Below are 23,696 nucleotides of genomic sequence, written 5' to 3'. Positions count from 1 at the left end.
AGTTGAATACAATACATTTGCAAAACAAACGCCCGAACAGGGACTTGAACCTTGGACCCTTGGATTAAAAGTCCAATGCTCTACCGACTGAGCTATCCGGGCTACGAGAAAACTCCGGAGTCTAAAAGATCTTGCGCTGCTCTACAGCAGCAAGTTGAATACAATACATTTGCAAAACAAACGCCCGAACAGGGACTTGAACCCTGGACCCTTGGATTAAAAGTCCAATGCTCTACCGACTGAGCTATCCGGGCTCCGAGAAAACTCCGGAGTCTAAAAGATCTTGCGCTGCTCTACAGCAATACATTTGCAAAACAAACGCCCGAACAGGGACTTGAACCCTGAACCCTTGGATTAAAAGTCCAATGCTCTACCGACTGAGCTATCCGAGCTACCAGTACACTCCGGAGTCTGAAAGACCCTGCGCTGCTCTACAGCAGCAAGTTGAATACAATGCATTTGCAAAACAAACGCCCGAACAGGGACTTGAACCCTGGACCCTTGGATTAAAAGTCCAATGCTCTACCGACTGAGCTATCCGGGCTACGAGTACACTCCGGAGTCTAAAAGACCCTGCGCTGCTCTACAGCAGCAAGTTGAATACAATGCATTTGCAAGACAAACGCCCGAAGAGGGACTTGAACCCTGGACCCTTGGATTAAAAGTCCAATGCTCTACCGACTGAGCTATCCGGGCTACGAGTACACTCCGGAGTCTGAAAGACCCTGCGCTGCTCTACAGCAGCAAGTTGAATACAATGCATTTGCAAAACAAACACCCGAACAGGGACTTGAACCCTGGACCCTTGGATTAAAAGTCCAATGCTCTACCGACTGAGCTATCCGGGCTACGAGTACACTCCGGAGTCTAAAAGACCCTGCGCTGCTCTACAGCAGCAAGTTGAATACAATGCATTTGCAAAACAAACGCCCGAACAGGGACTTGAACCCCGGACCCTTGGATTAAAAGTCCAATGCTCTACCGACTGAGCTATCCGGGCTCCGAGAAAACTCCGGAGTCTAAAAGATCTTGCGCTGCTCTACAGCAATACATTTGCAAAACAAACGCCCGAACAGGGACTTGAACCCTGGACCCTTGGATTAAAAGTCCAATGCTCTACCGACTGAGCTATCCGGGCTACGAGTACACTCCGGAGTCTAAAAGACCCTACGCTGCTCTACAGCAGCAAGTTGAATACAATGCATTTGCAAAACAAACGCCCGAACAGGGACTTGAACCCTGGACCCTTGGATTAAAAGTCCAATGCTCTACCGACTGAGCTATCCGGGCTACGAGTACACTCCGGAGTCTGAAAGACCCTGCGCTGCTCTACAGCAGCAAGTATACTATCATCATCAAAAAAAAGGGCGAGTGTCACAACTGTGCACCACCCTGTAAAAATGTATAAAAAAATCAGCTATCGAACAATGTTCTGTAAAACTCCCAGTTAACTAAATAGGGTAAGAAGAGACAGCCAGGAGGCAAATATATCCATCATATTTTTTTTAATTTGAAGGAAATTTACAAAATAATAGCTACATTATTTGACTAATGTGAAATACAAATTTTATAGAAACATTTTTCACAAAGATTTCATTGTATATAATCTTGATCTGGTATTTCAAAGATATATTCATTAAATAGCTATTAATTTTTTAATTTATTTTTTGTAAAATTGCTTTTTACTTAGTTTACTTTCATATTTACTATTCCTTGCTGTTTAAACCTTTGCCAATGTAAAGCCTTAGTTAGTCCTTTTTACACACCTATAAGCTTTATAAAGGTTATATAAAAATACTGTTAAATCTAACTTAAAAATAACAATACATCTTCTAAAACAGTTAAATAAAGAATACCTAAAAACTATGTTCAAGTATCAAACAGAATACAAAAGCTCCAAACCAAACTTAGAAAAAATGAATGTATGTCGACGATTTCCGGAAGACGGTTCAACCGATTTGAATGATTCAAAAAACGATTCAATTACTCTTGCTAAGGAAACGTGCTGATTAGTTTTTAACAAAGGTAGGTCCAGTCGTTTGGAAGATACGGGGCACAAGTGCCAAAAATAATAAATCAGTTTTTGAGAGAACGAAGTGTTCGATATCAATAATTCAAAAAACATTTTACTTGCATTGACAAAATAAAGAACTGATTAAATTTTTTGAAAAGCAGGTCTAACGGTTTTCGAGATCTATTACAAAAAGTAAAAAAGCCATTTTGTGGTCAAAATAGATCATTAGACATATGCACATCAAATTATTAAATACTATATAGATATTTTAATAATAACTATGAATTTTGTTTACATTTCTATGGATTCCATATTTCGTTTCGATATTTCTTCCCTAAAAGCTTCTTTTCTTTTCTTAAAATTCTTAAGCATGATTTCTTTGAAAAAAAAAATTTCAAAAAAATTTAAAATATAAAAAATCAAACTTTTTTAAAGTAAAATTTTTCAATAATTTCATAATTCTCAAAAATCTCATTTGTTCAAAAATTTTAAAAATTTTAAAGCTTTTTTAAAAATTTCTATTATCGATACCGGAAGTACCAGCAACTTGCCTTAAGGCACGATGCCACGCACAACTAGTTCATTTTCTGGATCGCATGCCGTTGAAATGTTCCATATTATAAATTAATTAGATTTATATAATTAAACTTAAATTAGACTAATAATAAATTTAATTAAGTATGCATTCACTTTTACGATGTTACGATGTGTTGCACGAAACAGTTCCATAATGAATCATATATTAATTTGAACACAAACTAAGTTACGAGTGAATTTTCGCGCAATGCGATGGTACGTTTCAGGCCGTACGAGTATAGTGTGTGTTGAATATTTCAACGCGAATCGTCCAGGCCGGGACGTTCGTTATGTAAATAATTCATACGGCGGCACGATTTCATTGTTACCTGACAAAGATCAATGCAACGATCCGACGAGACGGATGCTAAATGATACACGATACATTATTGTTTCATTAATGTCACATTTACATGATCATGCAATTTCTATGTTTGTTTACGCACCGAAGCAATACGTTGTGGTGACGATCAAAACTGACAGTTTCATAACAAAAGGTTTTTGAATAATAAAAAATAATTCTCTTAGAAATGAGATGCTCAGGTAGGGTAGGGCGGGACTAGTTGAGCAAATTTTTACTTAAACGGATGTAGCTCATCAATGAAAAGTCTAAATAAATTTTGCTATACGGCTTAATGGATTTGTTGTTTATCGCTTAACAAAAATGTTAATATTATTTTTTGATAATAAGTAAAATTTAAAAGCTACAGCAGCTGTTTAAATACAAAAAGTCAAGTATGCTCAATTTAACCCATAGGTGGGGTAAGTTGAGCACTAAGAAAATATAATGAAATCATAGGTTCAATGTCGATTAGTGATGAAATAAACTAAGTTTTTAATAACCAGTTCTATATTTATAGTCTTTATTGACAGAGAAAACAAAACTTATAGTAATTTTCCTTGAATAATTAACCAAAAGTAGAATCAACAAAATAATATCGTATCTTAGGAATTATTTTACCATTATATTCAATATTTTTGTTTAAAATCATTATTGCTCTATATTATTACTCATAGACTTAGCTTAAATATTAAAAATAATAATTAATTTCTGGAAGTTAATTGTAATTGTCTTAGTGACAGAACAAGTTTAGCAACTATGCTCAACTAACCCCAACTCGAAATTTCAAAATAAAAGTGAGTTTATAAAAAAACCGTGAGTATCATACTCAGAATCTCTGTGCATATTAAAAGTACTATAATTATATGGAAGAATAACATTTATCATTAAAATAAATAACATTTGACTAAACCAGACAAAAACTCGTGATGAATTAGTTTTTTACTTTTCGGTCTCAAAATAAACAAAACGCCCGTGAGCCTCACTCATTTGTCCAGCGGCCACTAGCGATCGCGGGATGTTTATTTCTTCCAAACCTCTATCTTTCCGCCATATAATGCCTAAACAGACGGTGTATAGTTTTCGAGATATTTTGATTGCTCAAATTGCCCCTATGCTCAACTAGCCCCGCTCTACCCTATTAGACCAGGCGCTGTAGAGCATTGAATATGAGGACCACCAACTCTCTTCGAACTCGTTTATCTGAGATGCTAAGTAAAGAGAAAACATACGTTGCCATCTTCTATGTTGGTAGGATTTTCTTGCACCTGCTTTTTGCCCCGTATCTTCGCAACGGCTAAACCTGCCTTTGCCAAAAACTAATCAGCACGTCTTCTTATCAACACGAATCGAATGTTTTTTGAATTATTCAAATCGGTTGATCCGTGTTCCCGAAATCGTCGACGAAAATTTGTATCCGCACACACGCACGCACACATACACACACATACATCCATTTTTTCTAAGGTATGCCAAAATGTTCAGAAACCTTTGAAACGTAAATATATATAAAAAATTTCATTTTCAATTTTTTTTGCAATTACTATAACTTGCCTAACGGAAAGTTAATAATTGTTCACTTTTAGTCGTATTCACATCATACAATATAATATTGTTTAGATTTACTTATATTTCAATGTTTTATTTAAGGAAAAGCTTGGAAACAGTCGGTGCAAATAATAAATATAAGAAATATTAGATTTGGTCGAAAGATTGAAGAGCAAGAAGCATTATGTCAAATTTTGATAATTTATTATACTTAACTTTTTGTTAACCTATAATATTCGATAAGACCATGAATTCTATCGCTTTACGAAGTTTAATTAAAATCGTTGAAAAGAACTATTTTTAACAATCAATTATTATTATCAAGTAACAGTTTTCTAACTAATACCTTTTGATAAAAATTTGAATGTTCGATTTAGAATTTTTGACGATAAATGCAATTATTTGCTGTCTATAAAAAAGTCGTCCTAATCATGATAAATATAATTAGTAAAACTTATCAAAATTAATAGAGTTTCACTAAATAGCTTTTAAATTTTTGAACTCGGGGCGGTAGTTTTGGGAAAGTGTCGACGAAGTTGGCTCAAACACACTTCATTTCAATTTGGGTGTCAAAGTGAAAAAATAATATTGAATAAAAAAACAACAATGGAAACGAGATCGGTAAAAAAATGAAAACAGTTCTTCTTAACGTTAAATGCTGTTGATTATATAATACTGCAATAATACAATACTAATATGAATAAATAAATGAAAAAGTCAGTTGTTTTATATAAACGTTCTGTTCGATATCTTTCTATATCCCTGGTGTATATTTCTCAAAGTGCTCTGTGTTGTTACTCTATTTGCATTTCTCATAGCAATTGACAATCAATTTATTGGAGAGACTGGGTACGGTAGTGACATCGTCATAACAACTAACTATATTAACTTTGAGATAGGGTCCAAATGGAGAAAAATTATCTGTAGACCGCATTGCTTACTAGAGTCAAAGAAGGTTTTTTTGTTTGATTTATTTTAATAATATCTGTTATTTCTTTTAATAATAACTATACTGATTTTGAGATAGGGTCCAAAGAGAGAAGGATGATCTGTGGACCGCATTGCTTAGTGGACCCAAAAAAAATTTTTGTTTAATTTATTTTAATAAGAACTGTTACTTGTCACTTTTCGTTAATTTTCTGTACGTTAAACATTAGTGTTAATTACCAGCAATTTTGCGTAGATGATTTGTTTTCTCCTACTTTTTTATTCGAATTTATGCACTTCCTTTACTTTTGTTCTTGCATCAATATGCACAATTTTGGTTTCATTTTCCATGTCAGTAAGTTCAGTACTTTCGTGTGAAATCGGAGACGTCTATCTTATTATTCCTTTTCAATCGCGATTTCCATTTCTTTTCAATTTTTCTTCCATAATGTATATAATAATATTCGTATTCCATAACATCATACATCATATACTTCCTATATATAAGTAAGGACCAATGTAGAGTCTCCAGTACGATTGCTTTTATTTTATCCTCTCCTTTTTTCTCCTGTCAAAACTCATAATCTTCCAGTATCTCAGATCAAAATACCCTCTACTCTTTCTTCTCGCAGATATCATCAAGTATCCGCAATATTCTTTGTTAACCTCTTCTGTCTTGCTATTTTTTCTTTTGCGACATGATATATCTTATTCTTCTCCATCGTCAAATCTTTTCTGAATAGTTTTGTTGGATTTTAGTAGAATTTCGTATCTCAATACGATGTCCATGGTTTAAACACAACAATCAAACAAAATAGCCCTGAAGAGTGATTTTTAAAATATATTTTTATGAAGTAAAAATCACTCGACGTAGAATAGTTTTTATAAGATAATTTATTTGTGATACGTTGCAATTATTGCAAAAGTTTTTGGTTCTACTGACAAAGGTTGCAAATAGCCATTTGCAATGTTATTATATACATATTTTAAATAAAAATTACCGATCATATGTTGATTTTAAAAGCGTCTACACTATAGACAAAACAATTTCTTATACTTTACGCAAAACTTTGTATGACTGGTGACAAATTTCTATTATTGTGAATACTTTTGGAGTTTTGGATTTTGGAATAAAATCATCAAAATGTTTTCTTCAAAGTTCGAACCATTTGATGAAGAGTGATTTTTGATTTTTAAAATATATTTTTATGAAGTAAAAATCACTCGACGTAGAATAGTTTTTTATAAGATAATTTATTTGTGATACGTTGCAATTATTGCAAAAGTTTTTGGTTCTACTGACAAAGGTTGCAAATAGCCATTTGCAATGTTATTATATACATATTTTAAATAAAAATTACCGATCATATGTTGATTTTAAAAGCGTCTACACTATAGACAAAACAATTTCTTATACTTTACGCAAAACTTTGTATGACTGGTGACAAATTTCTATTATTGTGAATACTTTTGGAGTTTTGGATTTTGGAATAAAATCATCAAAATGTTTTCTTCAAAGTTCGAACCATTTGATAGGATAAGGGCAGTGGACAAAGGTCAATTTTGACTTTTAGTAATTATATTGTCTTAACCAAATAAACAATATCACAACTTGTAACACATATCAAACAAATTAATATCGACCTATGTTCAGTAAAATTCCCAGTTAATTCCTAATTATAAAAATATGTTTTTTAGCTATTTTTCTAAAATTTGTCATCTGACCTCCTCACCCCATAGGCTGGATAAAAAGTCATCGGACAATCTAAAAATGCAAAATAAAAATTTTATCGGCACGTGTTTTCACAAAGATTGCACCGTGTACAACATTGATCTGGTTTTTCGTCAAAAATATTTATAAGCAGAGTTGTAATAACTATTAATTTAATTTATCTCTTGTAAAGTTGCTTTTTCCAACTTAATTTACTTTTTTATTTACTATTTTTCATTATATACAACTTTGCCAGGGTTCAGTTGATCCTTTTTACCCCACCTACATGTGAGTTCTTATAGAAGTTATATAAAAACATCTGTCGAATCTAACTTAAAATTAACAATACATCTTTTAATACAAAGAAAATACTTTTATTCGAGAATCATAAGTATTATCTTCTGATTTGGTATTTGTGAGCATTAAAAAATGTATATAATGCAAAACTTTGCGATAGAATCTGTAAGCTAATTTTACAAAGCTTTAAATTTTTTGAAAATTTGAGAAAATTGGATTTTTGAGAATTTTGAAATTTTCAAATAAATCAAGCACAATTCAAAAGTGTACGAAAAGGGTCATAGAGTTTTATAACCAAGTTTTAAAATATTTGAGGAAATTTTAAAAGGCTATAATAAATCGATAGACCAGATCTGCAAATTTTTACTTAATACCCTATTGACATCTATAATTTCAAGTAATAATCTGATATCACTACTGCTTCATATCAAGCTGGCCAAGGGAGGTATTAAACTCGGAACCAGTAGTTGATAATCCACGTTCTCATTTCAAGGTCATAGCAAGCTCAATACAAATAAAAGAATTTGGATATAACTCATTACCTCAAAACGTAGAATAAAACTCTTATCCAAACATACATGCATCTATTATATACCAATAAAAACAAAATTTTGAAAAAAACTAGTGGTGTATGGCATCGTGCCTTAAGAAACTTCCGTACCAAAAATTTAAATTTTTACAAAGCTTTAAATTTTTTGAAAATTTGAGAAAATTGGATTTTTGAGAATTTTGAAATTTTCAAAAAAAAATTTCTTCAATTTTTTTTATATATTTAGATTTTTTTTTAATTTTGAACTTTTTTTCAAAGAAATCGTAGCTAATGAAATAATATAAACAAAATTTGTACTTATTATTAAAATCTCTATAAAATATCTGATAATTTGAAGTACATATGTCTAATGATCGTGACCACCAAATGGCATTTTTTGTTACTTTTTTTACTGTATCTCCGCAACCGCCAGTTCTGTCATCACAAAAATTTAAACAGTTTTTCATTTTGTCAATACAAATTAAATGTTATTTGAATTATTGCAATCGAATGCTCCGTTGTTTCAAAAACTGAATTACCATTTTTAACACTATTTGCCCCGTACCTTCGAAACGGCTGGACCTGTCTCGGCCAAAAACTAATCAGCAGCACGTCTCCTTATCAGTAGGAATCGAATGTTTTTTTTATTTGTTTAAATAACTTGATCAGTGGTCTCCATATCGTTGATGGATCATGGAGCAATAAAAAGTAAAATGTTCAATTGGTAGTTTATTTGAATAATTTTTTAGTCAGGATATAATTTTTTAAATCGCATTTTGCTTCGCTAAAATAGTTTTCAATTACATAATTTCAATAAATATTGTAATGCATATAAATAAGCCATTACCAAATGTTAGATTGAGGAAACGGAATCAGAATAGAACAAACGATAATTACGATAGCATGTCGATGCAATATTATATTTTTAACAACAAAACATGCGAAATTATTGACAACAATAGTAGCAACATCAATTTCCATGTTCGCATTGAACTAAATAATAAGGAACAAAGAGGACAGTCAAGTCAATAAGGCACAAACAGATAGACTCCATCAAAATTAAATTGATAATATTATTATTATATTGATTGTATTATTCTATTTTATTCTCAGCCTGCAAAATGTATTAAATTTAAATTAAATATCAATGTTTAATTTTATTCTTCTTTTCCTGCGCAAGTTTTGCTTCAACTTTTTAAAAGAGGTGTGGAGTAGAGCGGAGCTCAAAGACCCGTGGGTAAAAGGTTCACCACTGATATCTCGAAATATGTAATGTTTTAATTTTTTAACAACAATATTTGAAAGTAGAGGAAAAAAATGTATAACCAGCTATCACCTTGATTCTTATAACGTCGCTAACAGCAATGTTTGAAAATACATAACAAAAGTATTTTCTTTCGCTATTAGTTTTTTTTGTTGTGAGCACTGTTGTCTAGTTTATGAGACCTTATCATTTTTTTGATTATACGATATTTAATGATTTCATAAGAAGTATTGTTATTTCTAATTTAGATTCAACAGTTTTTTCATTTAACCTCTATTAAAGATTACTTGTGGGTGGAATAAAAAGACCCAACTAAACCTTTACCCTGGTAACGATGTGAACAATAAAAAAATATTAAATAAAGTGAATTAAGTTAAAAAAGCAATTTTACAAGAGATAAGATAATAATAAAATAAACAAATAGTTATTCCAAATATGCTGATGAATATTTCTGACAAAATACCAGATCAAGGTAATATACAATGTTATCTCTGTAAACAATGTATTCATAAAATTTATATTTTGCATTGGTTGAATGATGTAGCTATTACTTAGTTAAATCCCTTTTGAATTATAAATAAGACATCGGATCTGTTATCCTCTGTGTATGTATTAATAATGTATTTTAATTAAATGTGAACATCAACGGTAATCAGTATTATCACGAAACGGAAAATACGCGATGCATGTTCGAAGGGTAAGTCTCATTATTCCAAACTTCAAGAATTTTTTTCTAATCAAACTATTTTTTCTATTCATCTCTGCCACTACACCATTTTTTTACAATTTACTGTAAAGAAACGGCTGAACCGATTTTTACCAAACACTGATCAACACGATTTTCATTTGATACCTTCAACCGGCTTTCAAATTTTCAAAATCGTTTTAGATTTTTTTTTCTAAAACGTTAATAAATTTTTTTACATTTTTCTGGTACTTATGAAGAAATGTCTCGGCCGATCGTCATGCAAAACTGAACATAACAACTGAGTCCACGTCAAATTTTATCAGAGATCTTAAATTTTGGAAATCGGTGCAGCCGTTTAAGAAAAAACGTCGACAAAAGGTCAAATATGGCTCTCACAAATACTTTTATACTTCCCGTAGGGTAAGTTATTGTAATAGTCAAAAAATCGAAATTTAAAATTTTTTGCATATCCTCACGAAGGTTTCTGAACATTTTGGTATACCTTAGAAAAAAAATGGATGAGTGTGTGTATGTATGTATGAATAAAATTTTTCGTCCAAATCCAATTTTCGGGTTTTTAATTTAATATAGACTACAAACGTTTAACTATTCAACATTTCTCGAATATTTCTTTGTGGTTACTTTAACGCGAAGTTCCAGCAATTTGTCTTAAGGCACGATGTCATGCACTACTAGTTTAATTTTAGTTCCAAACGATTCAGAATAACTTGAAATAACACGAAAACAATAAATCAGCAAATTGGATATTCTGGCGGAAGAAAACTTTTACTTCGGGAGGTTAAAAATAGATTAAAACTACAATAGGATCCATTGGGTTGACCTCTATTCTAGTAAAAACTACTTCTATTTTAGTAAAAATAATCACAACCATTATCAATAATCAAAACAACTTTTAGAATGCCAAATTCTAACAATATCCAAAAATAAAATGTTTAGGTTTAAACCTTAAATAAAGATATCATCTGTGGCTAAAAATATTTTAGAATTATTTGAATATCAAAGATATTCAAATAAGAAAAAGTTTGTGTTAAAAAAACGCACTTGTGTATATCGATACATAACCTTGATTTGCGTATTCCACTTTGGGGTTTTGGACATGATGTAAATTCAAATATGTAAATAATTTACATGAAATTTGTTATTCAAATCTTTGAATTATGATTTTTGCTTTACTAAATAATTTATTACCAGGATGACAGCGTGTGACCAATTCATATTAGGAAGATATTGTGAATGAATACACGAAACAAGATATCTAAAAAAGCTTTTCAAGAACGGATAAAGAACTTGAATTTAAATGATATGTACATTAATAATTTTTGTTATTTGAAATCAGAAATCGTTATAGACAATAGCCGAAAGATTTAAACAATACTTATAATGGCGTTCCAATACAATTCCGAGATTGGACATTAGTCAAGAAATAGGGTAGAGCAGGGCTTAAAGATCCGCGGGTAAAAAAGTTCACCACCAATATTTTAGGAACAAGTAAAGGAAGAATTTTTTTTAACAATATTTGAAAGTAGACAAAAAAGGCTGTGTAACCAGCCATCGCCTTAAATTAGGCAACGTGGCCAAGAGGAAATAACGGTCGTGTTTCAAAATCTATAGAAAAAGTATTTTCTTTCGTTGTTAATTTTTTTAGTTATGAGCACTGTTGTTTAGTTAACGAGATCTTAGCATAGTTTTTGGGTATACGTCATTTAATTGTTTTATAAGATGTATCGTTAATTTTAAGTTAGATTCAACACCTCTATAATAGCTTACATGTGGGTGTAGTAAAAAAATCTGAACCTTTACCTTAGCAAATGCGTAAACAATTCAAAATAGTAAATAACTAGTGGGGTGCATGAAATCGTGCTTCAAGGCAAATTGCTGGGACTTCCCGGGCCTTAATTAAAAATCTTGGTACGGTACCCAAAAAAATGTACACAAAATGTGTACACATTATGAAAATCTCTATAAAATATTTGATGATTTGATATACATATGCATAATAAACATTTTTGACCGCCAAATGACATTTGACATTTGACATTTTTTTAACTTATTTTTGTTGAGCGTCCATAACCACTGGACCCGCCTTCCCAACAATTCAATCAGTTCTCCATCATGTCAATACAAGTAAAATGTTTTTTGAATTATTAAAATAGGACGCTCCGTTCTTTTAAAAACTGAGTTCCAGTTTTTGGTATTTTTTGCCCCGTATCATCGGAACGGCTAGACCTGCCTTCGCCAAAAACTAATCAATACGTCTCCTTATCAATAAAAATCGAATTTTTTTTTAATTATTCAAATCGATTGATCGGTGTTCTCGAAATCGTCGACAAAAATTTGTATCCGCACACACACACATACATCCATTTTTTCTAAGGTATGCCAAAATATTCAAAAACCTTTGAAAGGTGAAGATATATAAAAATTTTCATTTTCGATTTTTCTGCGATTACTATAACTTACCGTACGGGAAGATAAAATGTAAATTCGGTTGAAAAAGCATTCTCATAAAAAATAAATTAAATTGATAGTTATTCCATCTCTTCTAATAAATATTTTGCACCAGATCGAGGTTATATACGGGTAATCTTTGTCAAAAATGTGCCCATTACATAATTTAGCTATTATTTCGTAAAATCCCTTTATAATTAAAAATAAAATCTGGTTGCTCCCTGCCTGGGCCATTTTACCCCGCCTATGAGCTAAAGGTACAGATAAACATTTTAGAAAAAATAGTAAAAAAGCATATTTTTATAACTAGGAATTGATTGGAAATTTTACTGAACATAGTTTGATAGTTGTTTATTTGATACATGTTATTTGTTGCGATTTAGTTTATTTGTCTTAGACAGTATAACTACTGAAAGTCAAATTAGACATTTATGCCCTATCCCATCCAACCGTTAGTACATAAAATTATTTATATAATTATATATATTAAGAGAGTGTATGCTGTAAGTGACATATCATGATGACGTAACCAAAAGGTTCTAAGTTAATTTATACCAATGCGTGCAACCTGATATCAAGCAGTAGTAATATTCATTTTTACTTGAAAATATAGATTATAAATATATGTTTTTAAGTACAAATAGCCGTGATGAACACTATTATAAGCCATAAATATCATTATCATTAGAAAATAACAACCATTGAGTAGCCTTCTAATAAAAAATATAATAGGATGAACATTGGGTTTCCTTTTAATAGTCATTGGCAAAAATAGCCATTACAACAAATATTCATTATAACAGATTATAGAATACCAAATACGGATTACTGTTAAAAACTATTGGGGCGCATGGCATCGTGCCTTAAGGCAAATTGCTGGAACTTCGCGTACCAAAAATTATTTTTTTTAAAAAGATTAACATCTTTGAAAAAAAATTACTCTGAAAAAATTAGATTTTTGAGAAACTATAAATTTTTGGCAAAAATTTACTTTTTTTTTAAAAAAAAAAGACTTTTTGAAGAAAAATTTATTTTGAAATATTTTGGAAATTCTGAACTTTTTTCAAAGCAATAGTACTGCTTTAACTGCATAGAGACGAAATATCGAAGCGCGTAAGCGCCGCGTCGTCGTCTAACGGATGAACATTGGTACGGAACCCATAGAAATGTAAACAAAATTTATACTTATTGTTAAAATCTCTATAAAATATCTGATTATTTGATGTGCATATGTCTAATGATCATTTTTGACCGCCAAATGGCATATTTTTTTACTTTTTTTTACTAGATCTCCGAAACCGCTAGACCTGCCTTCATGAAAATTTGATCAGTTCTTCATTTAGTCAATACAAATAAAATGTTTTTTGAATTATTCAAATCGGACGCTTCGTTCTCTTAAAACCTGAGTTACCGTTTTTGGAACTTTTTGCCCCATATCTTCGGAACGGCTAGACCTGCCTTCGCCAAAAACCAATCAGCACGTCTCCTTATAAATACGAATCAAATGTTTTTTGAATTATTCAAATCGCTTCATCCGTGTTCCCGAAATCGTCGACGAAAATTTGTATCCGCACACACATACACACACGCACACACACACATACACACACGCACATACATCCATTTTTTCTAAGGTATGCCAAAATATTCAGAAACCTCTGAAACGTAAATATATATAAAAATTTTCATTTTCGATTTTTTTGCGATAACTATAACTTACCCTACGGGAAGTTAATTACCCTACGGGAAGTTAAAAAACATGGGTTTGCATTGTTGTCATAAATTATTATAGTGATGGTATTTTTCGTGATCGTTCTTACCTTTATTAGAACATAATTAATTATTATTAATTATTTTTTTATTAGTCAATTAAAATTAATGTAATATGTAAAAAATAACGTTTTGAGAATACTAATTAAGAAATTGGTGGAATGTTATTTAATATAAATTCAAATTTTCATATTTTCCATGACTTCGTGTAATATGGTTTTCGTGATCTTTTTCCATAATTTGATTAATTTTATTTATTTAGATGTGTTAGGAATATATAAAATTTTATGAAAAATTGTACAAAATTAAAATTCTCGCCCTGTTTTAATTATATTAATAGAATGAATAAATCTTCTCAAACAAAAAGCTAAGTCTAGAATTACGTAAGCAACTTTTTGGCAATTTATAATCCCTCAAACTGCTTGCGATCAAAATTAAGGAAAAGCGATCGCCCATAAAGTGGTTGCGTCATCTTGACATAATGTCACCGATGTTATCGATTTCCTAAAATGACATAACAGATGCTTCAGTTTTAGATTCTGAACCGAACTATTTATATTCACGATTATTTAAAAATAGCTAAAAATGCAACTAAAACAATAGTTGTTGTAATTGAACTGCAATAATAACTGTGAGCTGTTGTAATCTAGTTACTTCTAGTGTTATTAGGAGACAACGTAGTAGTTGACCATTTTCTTTCTGATTCGATTATATTGCATATATTTCTAATAATGTTGGGAAATAGCTATTTTTGCTTAATATATAAATTTTTGCTTGATCAAGAAGTGTATCGAACCCCAAACCAGTAGCACATGCTTTTACCACGGATTTCTAATAAATATCGTAATTTTTCTTCAGCAACCAAAATTTAGCATTTTATAATATATTGTAATGTTCTTTTTTATGATAATTATTTGTTACTAATGGCTATGAAGCAACCCAATGATCTTTCCATACCTACTAGTAGTTTTGGTATATTTTTATAAAATTCAATGGTTGTCCTATATTTTTTATTATAACCAATTATTAACTTTCCCGTAGGGCAAAAGTTATAGTAATCGCAAAAAAATCGAAAATGAAAATTTTTATATATCTTTACGTTTCAAAGGTTTCTGAGCATTCTGGCATACCTTCGAAAAAATTGATGTATGTGTGAGCGGATACAAATTTTCGTCGACGATTTCGGGAACACGAATCAACCGATTGGAATAATTAAAAAAACATTCGATTTGTATTGATAAGGAGACGTACTGATTAGTTTTTGGCGAAGGCAGGTCTAGCCATCCGAAGATACGGGGCAAAAAGTGCCAAAAACGGTAACTCATTTTTTAGGAGAACGGAGCGTCCGATTTTAATAATTCAAAAAACATTTTACTTATATTGACGAAATTAACAACTGGTAAAATTTTTGGGAAGGTCTAGCGGTTATGGACTCGCAATAAAAATAAGTCAAAAATTGCCATTTGGCGGTCAAAAATGTTTATTGAACATATGTACATCAAATTATCAGATATATTATAGAGATTTTGATAACGTGTAACCATTTTATGTAAACTTTTTTGGCTTTCGTACCAAGATTTTTAATTTTGAAGTTTCTCAAATGTCCTCGAGATTTCGACAGTATGGAATAACCGATTTGTATGATTGAAAAATCATTCGGTTCGTACTCGATGGCGAAGCGTTTTTGCAAAAGGCAATTTTGTCGTTTCGGAGCTATGGAGCGCAAAGAGTGTAAAAACGGTTAAGCAGTTTTTGAGAGAACGGATGATCCGATTAGATTAATTCAAAAAACATTTTGCTTGAGTAGATGGTGTGCAAATAATGCATTTGCAGAAAATTTAGTAATTTTGAAAATTTTCAAAAAAAAATCAGAATTTTCAAAAAAATTCAAATTTTCAAAAAATTCAAAATTTCGAAATTTTTCATCATTTTCAAAAAAAAAACTAAATTTTGAAAAATTAAAAAAAGTGATTTCTCACAAAAATTTGAGAACATTTTGAACATTAAAAAAAAATAGAATATTTTCAAAAAATTCCAAATTCTCAAAATATTTAAAAAAAACGTTCTTTTTAAATTCGAAAAAAACAATTCAAAATTTTGAGAAAATCTTTAGATTAACAATAAATGTCTAAATTATCAAAAAATAACTAATTTGAAAAAAATGGACTTTTGTAAACGTACACATAAGTAGTTTATAAAATACGCTCATCGCCCAATTTAAAAAGCACTTATAAATTCATAGTATGTATTTATAATAAAAAATCTATTTGAACATCTTCAAAACAATTATTGATATATTTCATTCCTCGAATGTTTAATTACGGTACGGGAAGTTCCAGCAATTTGCCTTAAGGCACGATACTATGCACCACTAGTTTAATTTACGAGAACAGCCTGCAGTTGAAATACTGTTTCAGAACATATACATCGATCACACCTTTATTATTCCAAAACTTATCCGAAAACAAGAACCTAGCGAAGACGCACTCCTCATGATACCTTCATCAAATTCAACCGCAACACGAATTGCTTTATCTCTCGCTTGTAAATACTGCCAGAATTTTGACTATATATACGACGTTCGATTTCGGTTTTAGTGGGTCTGGTGCTTCTTGGGAAACCGACAAACGCAACGTCAGCACAAATATGAATATAAAAAGATCGATATACGAGTATTCGCTCTTAAAAATACCATAGAAGCAAAGTTGACCCTTCTTTTGACCTTTAAAATTTTATTTGAACTAACGGACATTATTCTTCATCTCGTACTATAATTTATTATTATTATGCGATTTGAATTATACTAGTGGTGCATGGCATCGTGCCTTAAGGCAAATTGCTGAAACTTCCCGTACCGCAATTCAAAATTAAAATAACAATAAAAATTCAAAATTCAAAAATAAAAATAATCAATAATAATCAATAAAAGTTGATCAATGATGTGAAACTTTTAATAAAATTTCGAACCACATTAAATCATTCTATCTTAAATCATTTATTTTGAAATATTTTGGAAATTCTGAACTTTTTTTCAAAGCAATCGTATTGCTTTAACTGCATAAAGACAAAATATAGAAGCGCGTAAGCGCCGCGTCACCGTCTAACGCGTAAACATTGGTACGGAACCCATAGGAATGTAAACAAAATTTATACTTATTGTTAAAATCTCTATAAAATATCTGATAATTTGATGTGCATATGGCTAATGTTCATTTTTGACCGCCAAATGACATTTTTTTTTACTTTTTTTGTTAGATCTCCGAAACCGCTAGACCTACCTTCATTAAAATTTGATCAATTCTTCATCTTGTCAATGCAAGTAAAATGTTATTTGAATTATTCAAATCGGAAGCTCCGTTCTCTTAAAAACTGAATTACCGTTTTTGGCACTTTTTACTTTCACATTCATAATCAGAATTGTTTATACTAAAGATTTTCTAGAAATATTTTTTATGGCTGAACAAGGTTTACCGGGCCAGCTAGTATACACACACACACACACACACACACACATATATATATATATATATATATATATATATATATAGTTTTTTAAACATCTTTTAAACTAGTGAAGTGTATGGCATCGTGCCATCGCTGGAACTTCCCGTACCGTAACGAAATGTTCGAGCAATATTAAATGCTTTCAATTATTTATTATTAATATTGTAACTTTGTCTAATATTTATAAGAATTATATAAACTGAATTACGAGGTTGAAATTATTTCTTTAAAGTATATTAGAACTATAGTCAGAATTAAAAAAAATCTGAATTATTTTCGATATACAAAAAAAAAATTTTTTTGAAAAAAAAAATTGAAAAAAAAAGTTGAAACAAAAAAAATTTTTTTCCAAAATCAATTATTTTGTTAAGACAAGCAGAAAGTTCTTTGAATCATTTAAATCGGACGCTTAGTTCTCTCAAAAACTGCAATTTTTTGCACATTTAGCTCCGCATCTTCGAAATGGCTGGACCTACCTTTGCCAAAAACTAATAAACACTTCTCCTAATCATTACTAATTGAATGTTTTTTAGATCATTCAAATCGGTTGCTCCGTTCTCTCAAAAACTTGATTTCTCTTTTCTGCACTCTTTGCTTTATCTCCGTAACTGCTAGACCTGCCTTTGCCAAAAACTAATCAACACGTCTTCTTACCAATAGAAATCGAATGTCGTTTGAACCATTCAAATCGGTTGATCCGTGCGCCCGAAAACGTGACTGGAAAATTGTATCCATACATACATACACACACACATCCATTTTATCTGAGGTATGCCAAAATATTCAGAAACCTTCAAAACGTCGAGAAATGTAAAAATTTTCAATTTCGATTTTCGGCCCATTACAATAACTTACCCTACGGGAAGTTAATAAATTAGAAACAATATACAAATTATCTGAACATAAAATATAATAACAAAAACTAAAAACTTTGCAATGTTTATCATTCGTATCTTAATACTGCTTTAATCTATTTTCCATTTTTTTCTTATATTTTAAATATCTTCGTTTTAAAATAATATTATTTTAATTTTCTAATAAAAATTACATACGTGAAAATAACTGCCAGAAATATTTTTGTTTCTTATACAAAACGCACACATATTATAAATAAGAGTTTTGGTTTCCATGTCAGTTTTTCTAATCGGTCTTCATTTAGTGTAAAATACTAAAATAATAACATCACACCAATATGAATTCATAGTATGAATATATGCATTATAGCATAATTGTAATATAAAATTTATTAAAAAAAACATGGGAAAAACATGAGAAAACTATTTAATAGAGAAACAAGAATAACTATTTAATAGAAAGTATTTTCAATGAAGGATCAAACTTGTGCTATTACAATAAGTCGTATACAAGTTCCCTTCATGGTAAATACATGTTATTTAAATGTTAAGTATGTATAGTATAATTTTTCGATTTATTTAGCAGAATACTGTGAATTCTTGATGACCGATCAGTCTAAGTAAGGTATGAATATAGTTTATTTATAAATTTCATACATTTGTATTTATAAATTACATACTATACATTATTTTTCAAACAGCAATTAGAACATTATGTTCTATAAGCTGTTTTTGTTAAACTTAATCTAGATTTTTTATAAGGCAACCCATTTTTTGACGTTTTCTTTCGTTGCCTTCTTTAGATTGATGTCATATTTGAAATTTATAATATCAAGTGACAAACTGATATGACACCTGCTTGATATCAAGCTTGTCAAAGTGTGTATCAAACCTGGAACCAATGGTTGATAATAATCCACATTCTTACATAAAGCCTTAGCCAAAGTTTATATCAATAAGAAAACTAGTTCAAAAATTTACCTAGTGCCTATTTATATTGTTCATATTATTTCTACTTAAAAGCAAAACATTAACAGTGGATGTATTAAATGCAAAGCAAAATTTCGCAAACAGCTATATATCGTTTGCATATGATGCTTCTATTTATTTTAGATATTAAAATAACTCTTTTAGGGAAAAAATGATTTGCTGCAACACTGCTCGTTAATAGCTACTGAATAAAAAATGGGAAGAAAATCGGTTGGAAAACAGAGAGAAAAATAATGCTTGTTTGCAACCACATACATATATGCATACATGTAAAAACAAAAAAAGTTTGTTAACAGACATTTAAAAAACTAAAAGTAGTCTGGGTACGGTTGTGCCACATTTTTTATTAGTGATAATTTAGTTAAATAACAGTTATCTGGAAGAACAATAAATTAAATAGTATTTTGAACAATTGTCTACATGTATTGTATAAAGTATATACTAGAATACTGTCATTAAACACGATTAGTCATAATATGAAATCAAACAAGAAAAAAATATAAAAAAGTGATAGGCATAAACATAGGTTAAAAGACAATAACTGTAATGACCAAAATAGTTTTAACGACTTATATTGACAGAAATAAGTAACACAACACAACATAGTCATTTAAACAACCCCAAAATTCCTGAATATAATATAACAATATATAACAAAACAAAAATTTTCAAACAAATTTAACAAGAATTCTTTTTTCTTGTATTGAAGAATTCATTTTTCCTTTCCATTTCTCTTTCGTATTTTGTCTTAATTAAATTAGATTTTTTTATCTGTTTATCGTCTAAACATGACATGTCTTTTTCGGATAAAGTCTATAAAACCCATAAAATTTATCAAACCCCACACTTTTGAAAACAATTCATTGTTATGACTGAGCTAAATTACGCACAAAGACTGAGCAAAAATACGCAAAAACCAATTTCTAGTAATTAACTGCTAAAGTTCACCTTACAGCAAAATATCACATTATTAAATTATATTAAATCATATTATTAAAAAAATCGAATGAAAAACGTATTTTTTAATTTTCAATGCAGTCTATGTCTCGTGTTAATGTAGGGCGCGATTAAACGCAATTATGGAAACTTATTCAAACAAACATACTGCATCCTTCTCCCTTTGGACCCTATCTCAAAATTGGTTTAGTTTAGCTGTTATGACGACTGTCACTACCGTATCCAGGCTCAACCATACCATGTATTCCCTACTATTTGAAAAAAACTTTAATACGTTCCGGGTTCTAACTTCACTCTTTTTCAGTAAAACTATAAATACAAAACATACTATAGACAATAATAAAATTGTTATCTAAATAATATAACAAAGTCAACAAAAACATTGATAAAGTAAAGCTAAAATAGTGATGAAAATGATAGTTTTACAATTCAAAATGTACAAATCAATTTCCAAAACCAATGGATAACATTAACAATAAACAATAAACGTAAAAATAATTATTCAAAAAAGCAAAAGAAACACCCTATTTACATATTCCGAAAAATAATTTTGGAATCAATTTGAAAAATTAAACTAAAATCATATAACCACCATGTTATGTTGAGCTGTTTAAAATAAAATCTTGTTACTTTTAAACCAGTTTCCAAACGCACTGGTCTTTAATGTAGTTTTGGTGATTGATTGAGCTTTCTTCAAAAGTAAATGTAAAGCAATGAAATTAAAATTATTTAAAATATTAATTATTTATTAACTTACCGTTGGGTAAGTTATAATAATCGTCCAAAAATCGAAATTGAAAATTTTTGCATATTTCACGATTTGAAAGTTTCTGAACATTTTCGCATATCTTAGAAAAAATGGATATGTGTGTGTGAGTATATATGTATGGATACGATCTTTCATTTACGTTTTCAGGCGCACGGTTCAACCGATTTGAATGGTTAAAAAAATATTCGATTCCTATTGATAGGGAGATGTGCTGACTTGTTTTTGGCAAAAGTCGGTCCAACCGTTTTGAAGTTACTAAGCAAAGAGTGCAGAAAATAGAAATCAAGTTCTGAGATAACGGTGCAGTCAATATCAAATTATCAATCATTCAATTCGCAATGATGTGGAGAAGTAGTGACGGTGAGCTGATGTTGACGAAGCGATTGTTTTTGAAAAAAGAAAAAAAATGTTATTCTAATTTTTTTTTAACTTCCAAAAAAAAATTTTTTAATCGAAAATAATTCGGATTTTCTAAATTTTAATTCGGTACGGGTAGTTTCAGCAATTTGCCTCAAGGAAAGATGCCATACACCGCTAATTAGCTTTTGTTTTATGCTACATATTTTTTGCAGATTTCAATTTTTAAGCCTTTTTTAACAATATTGATCAGACGTCCATAGTAATATAAGAAGAAATGTTTAGCTCCGTATTTATTAACTTCCCGTAGGGCCGAAAATCGAAAAAGAAACTTTTTGCATATCTTCACGTTTTGAAGGTTTCTGAACATTTTGACATTCCTCAGGAAAAAAGAATGTGTGTGTGTATGTGTTTTGTATGTCCGCATTGTTTTGACCACGTTTTCGGGCGCACGGATCAACCGATTCGAATGGTTTAAAAAACATTCGATTCCTATTCATAGGAAGATATGCTGATTAGTTTATTAGGCAAAGGCAGGTCCAGCCATTTCAAAGATACAGAGCTAAATGTGCGAAAAATGGCAGTTTTTTTGTATATCGATACTAGTTCAGATTTTATTATTAATTCTGTCTAAAGTTCTAATATACTTTAAACAAATAATTCCAACTTTGCAATTCAGTTTATATAATTCTTGTAAATATTAGACAATGTTACAATATTTATAATAATCTATTTGAAAACATTTAATATTCCTCGAACATTTCGTTACGGTATGAGAAGTTCCAGCAATTTGCCTCAGGGCACGATGCCATACATGTTTATTATGATATTTTATGTATGACCAATTTTGAAATCAAAGTGATTATTGTATCTAATGATAAGCAAGTACTAAAATAAGACAAAAAGCTTGTCCGAAAAGTACCTATTAAGTTCAATAATTTTATTACCCTATGTTCCATAACTTTGCTATAAATAAGGTTGCTATTTTCTACTAGTTTTTGTTAAAATCTGAATTGAATTTTAGCATACAAGTAGAACGTCTGGAAATACATCGTGCTAATGGTGTACGGGTTGCGGTGTTATCGCACTTGCCCTCAAAACCACATCCACCAATGTTTCCACAACGGACGCCTTCTTTATCCCTGACCTGACCAGGAGGTATTTGCTTTTACGTTTCGCAAGTATAATTAGAATAGATCAAACGGAGTACTATGTCGAAATTTCGACCATCTGCCTATCAATTGCGTATTGAAAATTAATATACTCGAACCAGGGATGTCGATGAAAATGGTTTCTGGATTCCAAAAGTAACGACTAAACTCTTCTTCTATTAGGTAAAACACCAGTTCAACGTGAAGTAATTCTTCAGTTAATAAATAGTAATGCAAATGTACAAAATAGATTAGTATTTCAAAATTCTGCTCTACATGTACTATATTGGGCTAATATGATTTAATTTTTCAATTAATGAATAAATGTGCAAATTTGCTACTAACTATTATTTCAAAAGTCTGCTCTACATGTACTACATCGCGCCAATATGAATTAATTAATTAATCTGCAAATGAGCTATTAATTAGTATATCAAAATTCTATTATATATGTAGTAAACCGGGCCAATATGATATAATTTTACAATTCAAGAATAAATGTGCAAATGAGCTATTAACCAGTATTTCAACATTTTTCTCTACATTTAGTACACCGGGCCCATAGGATTTAATAAACTTGCCGATATCTCAAAAACAAGTAAAAACTAAGAAATTTTTTACCAACAATATTTGAAAGTAGAGTGCAAAAAATGTGTAATCAGCCATCATCTTGGTTCTTTTGACAATGCTATCAGGATATAAACAGAAATGTTTGAAAATCCAGAACAAAAGTATTTTCTTTCGTTGTTAGTTTTTTTGGTCGTGAGTACTGTTGTTTAGTTTATGAGATTTTAGTATAATTTTTAAGTATATATTATTTAATTGTTTTATAAGATGTATTGTTAATTTTAAGTTAGATTCAAAAGGTTTTTTATATAGCCTCTATAAAAGGTTGCATGTGGGTGGGGTAAAAAGGACGAACTAAACGTTTAACCTGGAAAAGATGTTTAAATTTTAATTAAGTTTAAAAAAACAATTCTA

General features: G+C 30.3%; 1 protein-coding gene and 9 non-coding genes across 10 annotated transcripts in view; all 10 read right to left on the bottom strand.

Moving 5' to 3' along the window:
* Window positions 1–23,696, bottom strand: part of LOC113375976 (potassium/sodium hyperpolarization-activated cyclic nucleotide-gated channel 2-like) — a 149,551-nt gene that overhangs the window by 22,502 nt on the left and 103,353 nt on the right. The window lies entirely within an intron of this gene.
* On the bottom strand, window positions 30–102 carry Trnak-uuu. The gene has a single exon. It is a non-coding gene; the product is annotated as a tRNA-Lys (tRNA).
* On the bottom strand, window positions 182–254 carry Trnak-uuu. Its single transcript has one exon. It is a non-coding gene; the product is annotated as a tRNA-Lys (tRNA).
* On the bottom strand, window positions 320–392 carry Trnak-uuu. Its single transcript has one exon. It is a non-coding gene; the product is annotated as a tRNA-Lys (tRNA).
* On the bottom strand, window positions 472–544 carry Trnak-uuu. The gene has a single exon. It is a non-coding gene; the product is annotated as a tRNA-Lys (tRNA).
* Trnak-uuu lies at window positions 624–696 on the bottom strand. Its single transcript has one exon. It is a non-coding gene; the product is annotated as a tRNA-Lys (tRNA).
* On the bottom strand, window positions 776–848 carry Trnak-uuu. The gene has a single exon. It is a non-coding gene; the product is annotated as a tRNA-Lys (tRNA).
* Trnak-uuu lies at window positions 928–1,000 on the bottom strand. The gene has a single exon. It is a non-coding gene; the product is annotated as a tRNA-Lys (tRNA).
* Trnak-uuu lies at window positions 1,066–1,138 on the bottom strand. The gene has a single exon. It is a non-coding gene; the product is annotated as a tRNA-Lys (tRNA).
* Window positions 1,218–1,290, bottom strand: Trnak-uuu. Its single transcript has one exon. It is a non-coding gene; the product is annotated as a tRNA-Lys (tRNA).

Source organism: Ctenocephalides felis, unplaced genomic scaffold (assembly GCF_003426905.1).
Source record: "Ctenocephalides felis isolate EL2017-DRISC unplaced genomic scaffold, ASM342690v1 CF-g0.4_SCAFFOLD_01886, whole genome shotgun sequence".
NCBI classification, from domain to species: Eukaryota; Metazoa; Arthropoda; class Insecta; order Siphonaptera; family Pulicidae; genus Ctenocephalides; species Ctenocephalides felis.
This window is presented reverse-complemented; position numbering and strand designations above follow the sequence as displayed.